A 10,223-nucleotide genomic window follows, 5' to 3' on the forward strand; every position below is an offset into this window, starting at 1 on the left:
TAAGATATGCCAAAAATGTTTATACAAAAATTTTAAGATTCCAAGTTAGCAGAATTTCATTTCACTTATTACCATAATCCTACAAAAACCCTAAAGTCATCATTAATAATTAGTTAGGTTTATAAATTAAGTTACTAAATTAGCAGATCTAAAATGATATCACTGATTCCTTTCCTCAATTTGAGACACCTTATATTTATAATAATCCTACTGGATTTACAGCATGAGAAATTGGCAACCACCCAGGTTACCTGATATCTAGATATTTTACTTACATAACTGCAGAACTGAAGGCAAGCTTAGGAAACAGCAAGCACGTCCTCTCATTTCATGGAGGAGGTCAAGTGACTCACTCAGGATCACACAGAGAACCCAGGATTCTTGGTTTCTGGTCCACTGGGTTTGCTGCTCCCTTTGCTGCATTTAATTTAAAGATGAATGAATAACAATATTTTGTGGTGGAGCTCTCTAGTAGAACTATGTTCAAAAATCATCCATCTATACTAAAATGCAACTCTTCTCAAATCTGGATGTAAATTTTTCTGAGAAACACATAATTTGCTGTATGTGTTTGCAGATTTGGAACTACACGCCAGGGTCAGTTGTTTTGATGGGGGGATATAAATTATAGTTATGTGAAGGTTATGCCTACCACCCACCCAGTCGCCACACATTGTAGGGGTTATCTGGTTTACCTGTGATGGAAATGGCATTGCTGATGGTGGTTTTATGATTGGACTTAAATTACACGCCCAACAGGGAGTAACTCCTTGGAAAATTAGGTCACTGAAGATTTCTCCTGACTAGGTGAAGTACAAGAAAAGCAGGGGAAGGGATCCCTGGGTGGCGCAGCGGTTTGGCGCCTGCCTTTGGCCCAGGGCGCGATCCTGGAGACCAGGGATCGAATCCCACGTCGGGCTCTCGGTGCATGGAGCCTGCTTCTCCCTCTGCCTGTGTCTCTGCCTCTCTCTCTCTGTATGACTATCATTAAAAAAAAAAAAGAAAAGAAAAAAAAAAAAAAGAAAAGCAGGGGAAGAGATGAAGTGATAGATCTTTGTCAAAATGGTAGGTACCTGAAACCAAGAGAGTCTCGGGTCTCCAAAATAAACCAAAGGCAAATTAAGAGGCATTCTTTTAGCTCTTTCCTTCCATCTTTCATCCCCCAAAACAGTAGAAATATTCTTCTTTCTTACGTGACATCATCTGCTTCAGTTGGGTGCTTTGAGTCTATAACGTGAAAGGGCTTGTCCTTAGCTTTCTCATTGCTCTTCCTCTCTTAGACTTGGGAGCAGCCAGGAAAGAACTATATTTGTGACACTCAAAGGCACAAGGTTTCCTAAATAAACGAACATGAGAACTCCTTCACCAAGAAAATTCCAACATCAGAGAATTCATAGGAAAACAAAGGGAAAGGCTTCTACAGGGATTTATCCATACTGCTCTTTGGGAAAGAAAAGTGATGTGACTCTGTCCAATGCAAGGACTTCTTCAGAGGTAATGTTTGCTTTAAGCTTGAAAGATTTTCAAACTCTTCAATGGAATGTCTCCTATGTGAACCTTTCTCTGGTTTTCTCAAGGAATCTAATTATCCCTTATCTCTTTCCTTCTAAAATATGGGATATTCCATACATTGTCCTATAATTACTTACAAGCCTGCCCTCAACAGCCCACTCAACTAACAGCTCACAGAAAGTTTGCTATGTTTTTATCTTCCTCCATGGGTACAGGCTCTGTCTACCTGGAAAATCCATCCTCTCCCTGTCCAACCCCCACAGGAAATGCACATTTGTCTTAAGAGATCCAGCTCCTCTGTAGAGTATGTGGGTGTTCTTTTGTTTCCTAACATACTCACTCCAAATAGAATTAACCACATTCCAACCTGCCAAGTGTGATATTCCAGCACTTTTATAAACTATTTAATATGGAGTCTGGCATATATTAGATGTCATTATAATATAGAATTAAGAACACAATATCTTGAAATGGTTCCTAGATTTTTTTTAAACTCCTGGCTTAATTGTCTTGAGGTATTTCATATAGAATGTAATGGGTATTTAATAAAACAGAACAAAATACAAATGAAGCCAGACTTTCTTTTATAAATGCTTTTATTCTCCCAAGAACTAGGGATGAAAAAATGAACATTTCAATTCCAAAGAGAGAAATAAGGAAAATACATGGAAAAATATTTTTTAAATAGAAAATCCCCCCCCCTTTATTTTCTTTTGCATTGTTTCTTACTAAATGTTTTTATTTTATTTTTTTAATTTTGTTTATTTATTCATGATAGACATAGAGAGAGAGAGAGGCAGAGACACAGGCAGAGGGAGAAGCAGGCTCCATGCAGGGAGCCTGACACGGGACTCGATCCCTGATCCCCAGGATCATGCCCCAGGCCAAAGACAGGTGCTAAACCACTGAGTCACCCAGGGATCCCCCTAAATGTTTTTAAAAATGTTAAAAAAAATTATGTCACCAGGTCTTTGCTGTGACCATAGCCCATATTCAGGAGATTAAAAAATATGATTTAAAATCAGATACTCTTGGGGCTCCTGGGTGGCTCAGTCAGTTTAGTGTCTGACTCTGATTTTGACCCAGGTCATGATCTCAGGATCATAAGATTGAGTCCCACGACAGGCTCTGCGCTCAGCACAGAGTCTGCTTGGAATTCTCTCTCTCCTTCTGTGTCTACCCCTCATCCATGTGCATGCACTCTCTCTGAAACAGATAAATAAAATATTTTTAAAAAGAAAAATAAGTAAAATAAAAATAAATAAAAATAGATACTCTCTGACCACTTTAATGAAAATATTTGGTATTAATTTGAAATAGCATTTTTAAACCTCTTGATATGCAGATAAACTTTAGACAATGAAGATGCAAGCCACCCTATTTTCAAACCCTATTTTCAAAAAGTACCATTCAGTCAGGTTGCCTAAAGCATGTTTATTTAACAGACATTTATGTTGTGCTTACTATGAGCTAGGAATCATTCCAAACTTTTAACCTACCAATGTGTGACATCACTACCTTCTTGTCACAGTTGAGGAAACTGAGGCACACAGAAATTAAGCAAGGCCCAAAGTTACATAGTAAGTGATAGAACTGGCCTGGTAACCCAGACATTCTGCTTGTGGCATTCACACAATGGTGCCATGAAACAACCAGCTGATGACTAAGGACTCCACATGTTCCTTGGCTTAAATGGGAAATAAAAGAAGTATGTCCTAGTAAAAGAGATTTTAGAGTTTAAAACTTTGATTGAGGAGATGATTAAGATGCAATCTTACTTTGTAGCAAATGATGTTGTTGAGGAGTACTGATCTATAGCAGGATTTTGCTTCCACACAAAATACTTCCTCTGTTTACGGTTAAAGTGTACAGTTATGAGTCATTTCCCCATCATTTCCCAACTGAGTGACCACCACTACCCAGGCACCCAGGCATGAACTTCAGAAACCTGCCTCTTCTTCTCACACCCTTCCCTCCCCAGCCCCACCCTTTCCTCCATCACCCAAACCAGTGCATTTGGCTTCCTTACCCTCCTTTGACTCCATTCATCTCTCCATCTGCATTGCTGCAACCTTATTCCAGCCCCCAAGTCCTCATCTTGGCAACCACCAAGGATGGTCCCCTGGTTTGGGGCTCTGTTTGCCTACTTCACCCACTTCATCCATCATACAGCTAGCTACAGCACTGGGTGAACTTCCTAAAAGGTAAATGTTGGCATTCCATCTCTCTGCTATCCCATTTTCTATCCATCCAGGATAAAGTATGAATCCTGGACTAAAAGGCAATAAATGGCCATTTAGCCTTCCATCGCCAAATATGGTAGCTAGTAGCTACATATACATTTGGCTCTTGATATGTGGCTAGTCCAAAATGAAACGTGCTCTAAGTATCACATATGCTAGATTTCAAAAGTTTGGTATGAACAAAAGAATGTAAAACATCTCTTTAATGTGCTTATATTAGCATATTGAAATGTGAACATTTGTCACTTTGGACATATTGGGTTAAATGGAATATATTATTAAAATTGATTCTTTTTTCTTTTCACTTTTTAAAAAATGTGGTTACAAAAAAAATTCAAATTACGTATGTGTCTTGTATCAAAATTTGTGTCACACTGTGCTGACTAGCTCTGTTGAACTCTGGGCAGCTAAAAAATACATCACTGTGCCTTGAATGCCCTTCTTCTGCCTCTCCACCCCACAACCCGCCTTGGTAGAGGCTCATTCATCTTGAAACATACAGTTTCCTACAAAGGTTTTGTTACTGTTCCTGCAGTCTGCAAAGATCTTCACTATGTGGGCACATACTGACTTCCATTCCCACAGTCTATGCCTCAAGTACATCATCATCATCATCATCATCATCATCATCATTATCATCATCACAGCTAATATCTATGTGCAACGTACTGTTTTAAGGGCTTCCCATATATTCATTGAATCTTTGCAAGAACTCTAAGGAGGCCTCCAGAACTATTTAATCCTCAGAGCAGTCCTCTGTGATGGGTGCTATTCTTCTCCCCATTTCACAGATGAGGCAGAGATAGAATATCCCCGGTCCCTCTTCCAGCTCCTTGCACCCGAACCCTGCCAGCCCTCTAATTTCCAGCCCTCACCGACCCTACTCCAATTCTCCCTGCCTCATGCTTTTGCTCATGTTGAACTTTTGCTCTGCAGAATTGTCACACTTAATTACCCTATACCAGTTGTTTGCTAGCTAATAATAATGCCCATGAGAGTTGTGGTTAAAATCCTCTTGTTCACTGAAATATTAGTGCCTAACAGATACCCAGCACGTAATAACCAGTCAATACTTCCAAACAAAGAAAACATAATTACAGGCTCATTTTTCCTTCTTCTGGACTTTGTAGGAACTGTAAGACAACAAGCAAAACATAAAAGTAACAGTGATGTTAGTAATACTCAAAAGCACCTTCTATTGAATACCTGTTGTGACAGGTGTCATATACATTTACCCCGATCCTTACAACCCCGTGAGCTGGACATTACTGTCCTCATTTTCAGAGGGAAGTATTCAAATCATTACGTGTCTTGTTGAAGAAAACATAGCTTGTTAATCCCAGGGGAAGGATTTATACCTCAATTTGTCTGGCACTATTTCACAAGCTTGTGAGGCTACAGGAAAAACACTTCCTGAAATGAAGAGGCTCAAAAGAGTAGGTGGAAAGAACCTTGAGTCCTTCACAAAAAGTCCCTCAGTGCTGTTTTTTATGAGTAAAAAGCTGGCTCTAAGGGGACACTGGCCAGCCTTCCTCTTCCTCCCCTAGCATGCACGGAAATGAGAAGCAGAGGAGGCTAAACATAAAATGCTCTTTTTCTGGGTCTGTCACTGCTGACTGCCATTCACTCCAACACTCTGTGGAAGTTCTCTGGTGACTCTCCCCACCTCGCCTGCCTGCTCAGGGGGTTTCCTTATGACCCTATTTGGTTACATAATATACATGTGCTTTTTTTTTAAAAGTAGACATTTTTCTATATTTAGGGATTATCTAAACTAATCGTGAAATGGAACTATTGTCCATTGTACAATTCTGTATGCATTTCACAAGTTCCTGAGTACCGATTAATTTAACAAATACTAGTTTAGGTGCTTAGCAATCCAGAAACTCTCAATATAAACTCTTAAAGGTTTACAGTCTAATGAGGCACTGGAGATGCTCAGGGCTAAATATATTGCATACTTGCTATTTGCTAGGTGTGGATTAAGGCATGATTTTAAGTGTTCATTCATATATGCCCTTAAAACAGCCAATATTATTCCCAATTTACACATGAGAAGACTGAGGCACAATCAGAATGTTACACGGTACTTTAATACAAACAATATGATTGGCATCACAATAGATTTTGGTATTGCATAGCAAGGGGGTCTAACGGAAAATCTGATGATTCTAACCAAAACAAATCATGCCGATTGATTGGTTTCTTTGTTCTTCCTAGATGACAATGATTGCTAAGTTATTAACAAGAAAATATTCCCTCCTCCTTATCCAATCCTAGAATCTTCATAATATGCTAATCGCATGTCATATAGGTATGTCCATTTTGTTAAAAGCATCACATTTATTTTTTAAATGACATGTAGGGTGATAGATTTCTGCACCACTAAAATGTTAAATAATATTCAAAATCTCCTGAAGTTATTTAGATGCTATCTTTATTTAATATACTCATAAAATCCTTTTCAAGTATGCTTTTCAGAGTGTCTAAAATAATTATTTGACTCACGCCAGTCGTTCAGACATTCAGTGGTAAATAAAATCAGATGCAATTATGTGAATGGGCATAATTTTATTGACAGAGGGGTTTAGGCTAAGCCAGAGAGCTGAGGACAGCATTTTGGCTCCAGAGTTGGTCAGATGCTCTTTTTTTTAATGATATTCTGCAGGCTTTGGAGGAGGCTGTGGTAGAAAGACTCCAAGATATGAATTTAACCCCTGTATTCAAACCCATCAAAAAACCAGCAGAGGGATAAACCATCTAATAAGGGTAGAAACAGTGGGGGGAAAATGCAGCTTAATGTCTGCAGGGCGCTCTCTAGGCGATGATAAAGAAAATCACGGAAGTTTAGGGATTGTGGATCTAAAGTTGATTTATTAAACAGTCAGAAGATTTTTTTGCACGATATACTAGCTGTTAATGCATAAAAAAACCTGCAGGACTTCTCTGGAAATGTTTCTGTATTGATTTCATCGTTGCTTGAGTCAGATATGGATGTTTTCCTTTTATGCAAAATGCTGATGTGTACCGATTTGTGACTTCAGGAATTCTCTGTAGGGCATGAAAGTAACCATATTGTAACAGTTTGAAATTGGAAGAACCGCATTTTCCATTTATTTTCACTTACTCAGCAACAAAGCGCTAAAGGCCAATGACAATCCTTCTCCTTCCAACTCATCTCATCCCCAAAGACAGAAAACAAACACTTGCGTTCTTTGACACGTTGGATCCATTTTTTGGACTTTTACCCCTTATTAGCACTGCATTAATTCTTCCTGCTTCTGGATTCTTTCTAAAAATAGCTATTCCTTAGAGTCCACTGTTTATTTATCGAGAAACATTATCTCCCAGAGAAAACAATTACCAGGTGATGGTTCTAACAGGTTATGGGTGATATTGATTTGAAATGTTCCATTTGCAGTGCTCAGTAGAGGGTTAAGTAAAGGGACAAATTAAGTTGTATAGTCAGTTGAGATTTATAATGCGTATATGGTCCATCCTTCTTTTCGAGAAAGGCTTTGCATTTTTCCTTTACTTGTGTACTTCTAATTTCTAGGACCTATGTCAGTGTTTGTGTACATCTTCATTGAGAATGTCTTTGTGGCAGTTGCGGACATTTAACAGGTAAGCCACAGTGATTCTAATCACATCTCTGTATCTGTAAAGCAAGATGGACCTTGTCCTAGTCTTTGAAAGTCAAAAGGTCAAACTGTTGAGAAAGGGGATTTCCTTGATGGATTTGATGTCTAGGTGCTGCTTGTGACAGTTCAGCATGTCCACTGCTTAGTAAAAAATGACTGAGCCTCCATTCATTGGTCATTGAGTGAGTTGACTCTACCTGGGTGCATGGACATTTTGTGTCCTTGATATTTCTGAGCCTTTAGAGTCCAAAAATGCAAAGATAAAAAAAAGAAGAAGGCACAATGAGCTAACTACCTACAGGTTTCTAAGCAATAAAAATTTCTTTATATACATGTGTGTATATATCTATTTGTATATGTATCTATCTATCCATATCTATCTTTCTATATATAGATCTCTCTATCATCTATCTATCATCTATCTATATAAACAATGGTAGCAAGGGAGTATGGCTGCAGGAAATGAACTAAATGTAACGCTCTGAGTTGGACTGATATATTCAGGTTGACTCTCTTCAATTGCAAACATCATATTAGACTCAAGGGGCACACTCCTTATACCCAGTAAAGATTTGAATCCAGGGAAAGGCAAAGTTTAAGAGTATAAACTATCCTGGGCTCAAACCCCATTTCTGCTCTTGCTATCTCTATGATCTAGAGCATGTTACTTAATCTTACTAAAATGCCTTAGATAGACTTACTGAAAAGCGGGTAGCAATCACAATATCTACCTCATAGAGTTTTGGTGATGAGTAAGATAATCCATATGAAGTGCTCAGCTCAGAGTCTGATAACATTAGGTAAAAGCCTGGTGAGTATTGCGGAACAATATATTATTGCATTAAACAAAACCATTAATTGATTTCTGCTTACCACCATACTTTAGTGATGAAATTTTTTAAAAAGAAGTTTTTATTAAACACTGGAGTTTATTTTTCTGAGGCCGCTGTAATTCAGAAACTATTTGTGTTCACTTATGTAAGATGCATACCTGCATACAGCATGTAAATCAAAAAGAGAACTTAAAACTGTGTGTGAATCTGTAGTTACTTAAAAAGAAGCTTAGCTAAAGATACAAGAGTATCATGTCTGAATTCTTGATGATAATAAACATGTTGTAAAGAAAAAATAAGGGGCACCTAGGTGACCCATTTGGTTAAGCGTCTGCCTTTGACTCAGGTTATGATATCAGAGTCCTGGGATTGAGCCCTGCATTATTGGGCCCTACTCAGGGAAGCATCTGCTTCTCCCTCTGCTCCTCACTCTGCTCATACTTGCTCTCTCATGCACGTGCTCTCTCTCTCTCTCTCTCTCTCTCTCTCTCTCTCTCAAATAAATAAATTAAAACCTTAAAAAATAAAGAGAAAATAAATGTATAAAAATAATACAATGATATATTACTCCCTTTAATAGTGATGGTGAATATGAAATCTATTTAACTTTAGGGTCACTATGTTTTAGATATTTATTTAGAAAACAACTCACAGGGACACCTGGGTGGCTCAGCAGTTGAACGCCTGATGCCTTTGGATCAGGGAGTGATCCCAGATTCCCAGGATCGAGTCCTACATCAGGTTCCTTGCATGGAGCCTGCTTCTCCTCCCCCTGCCTGTGTCTCTGCCTCTCTTTCTATGTCTCTCATGAATAAATAAATAAAATCTTTATTTAAAAAACTCACAAATTAATAGCTAAATTAAAGAAAATTATGAAGTTTTACTCAGATTGTGGATTTCTACCATTTAAAAGGCAAATATAATTATTTATAATTTATAGTAAATATTGATACATTAAATTTCTATTATTTTATTTTTATTATACTATTCTATTTTTTAAAAAATCACTGTTTCCACCTTTCCATTAAACTTTCCACATTTATTTTAGTCTTTTGTTCTCTCTCCTTTCTCCCTATTTGGAATCCCTTTTTTAAACTTGCATTATTGGCACACCTGGATGACTCAGCAGTTGAGCATCTGCCTTTGGCTCAGGGCGTGATCCCAGGTCCAGGGATTGAGTCCAGCATCAGGGTCCTTGCATGGAGCCTACTTCTCTTTCTGTCTATGTCTTTGCCTCTCTATCCCTCTCTTTCTCTCTCTGTGTATCTTTCATGAAGAAATAAATAAAATCTTAAAAAATAATAAATTTGCCTTATTTTTGTAGTTCTCCCTAAAAACAACACGCACCCACAAAAACTTTAGAGCTAATATTCATCAGCCTCCTTACCAACAATAGAGGAAACAAACCAAGAAAAAAAATAGAGGACTGAGGAAAAATCTACCTCAGAAGGAAAAGGTAGAATATGGTTTTGAAGATGATAGAGTCTGTATCAAGTGGTCAAAAGGCAGAAACCACAGCAGCTCCAGAAGCAGAGAGCATATGATATGAAGAGTTGATGGCTAGCCATAAAGTTGTTAAGGAGGTAACTAAAAAGATAAAAACCAAAGATATTGCAGAGGTCCAAATTCTGGAAGCAGCTACCATGCCTAGGGCTGCTAGGGGGAAAAGCAGGAGGCTGGAATTAGGAAAGCTTGTGAGCCACTAGGGAAGCAGCTGGCTCTTCGGCTGTTGTAGAAACCACAAAGTGGATGTAGCTGCTTCTGCAGGATGGCTTTGCCAGCGCTGGATGACTTGAGGTCCCAGAGACAACCAGGGACAGGAGAGCTGCGGGGAGCCCAGGAGAAAGAAACAGGAAAGAGCCAGTTCCCCCTCTCTGCCCCAGCCTTGCCACCTCCTCCAGGCATCTCTATCCCAGAGTCCAGCAAGGAACTAGCACTCCCAAAGCAGAAGCAGGGGGGTCCCCACCCTGCCTCACAGGGCAGCACAAATAAGA

This window comes from Vulpes vulpes, chromosome 12 (genome assembly GCF_048418805.1).
Source record: "Vulpes vulpes isolate BD-2025 chromosome 12, VulVul3, whole genome shotgun sequence".
Classification (NCBI taxonomy): domain Eukaryota; kingdom Metazoa; phylum Chordata; class Mammalia; order Carnivora; family Canidae; genus Vulpes; species Vulpes vulpes.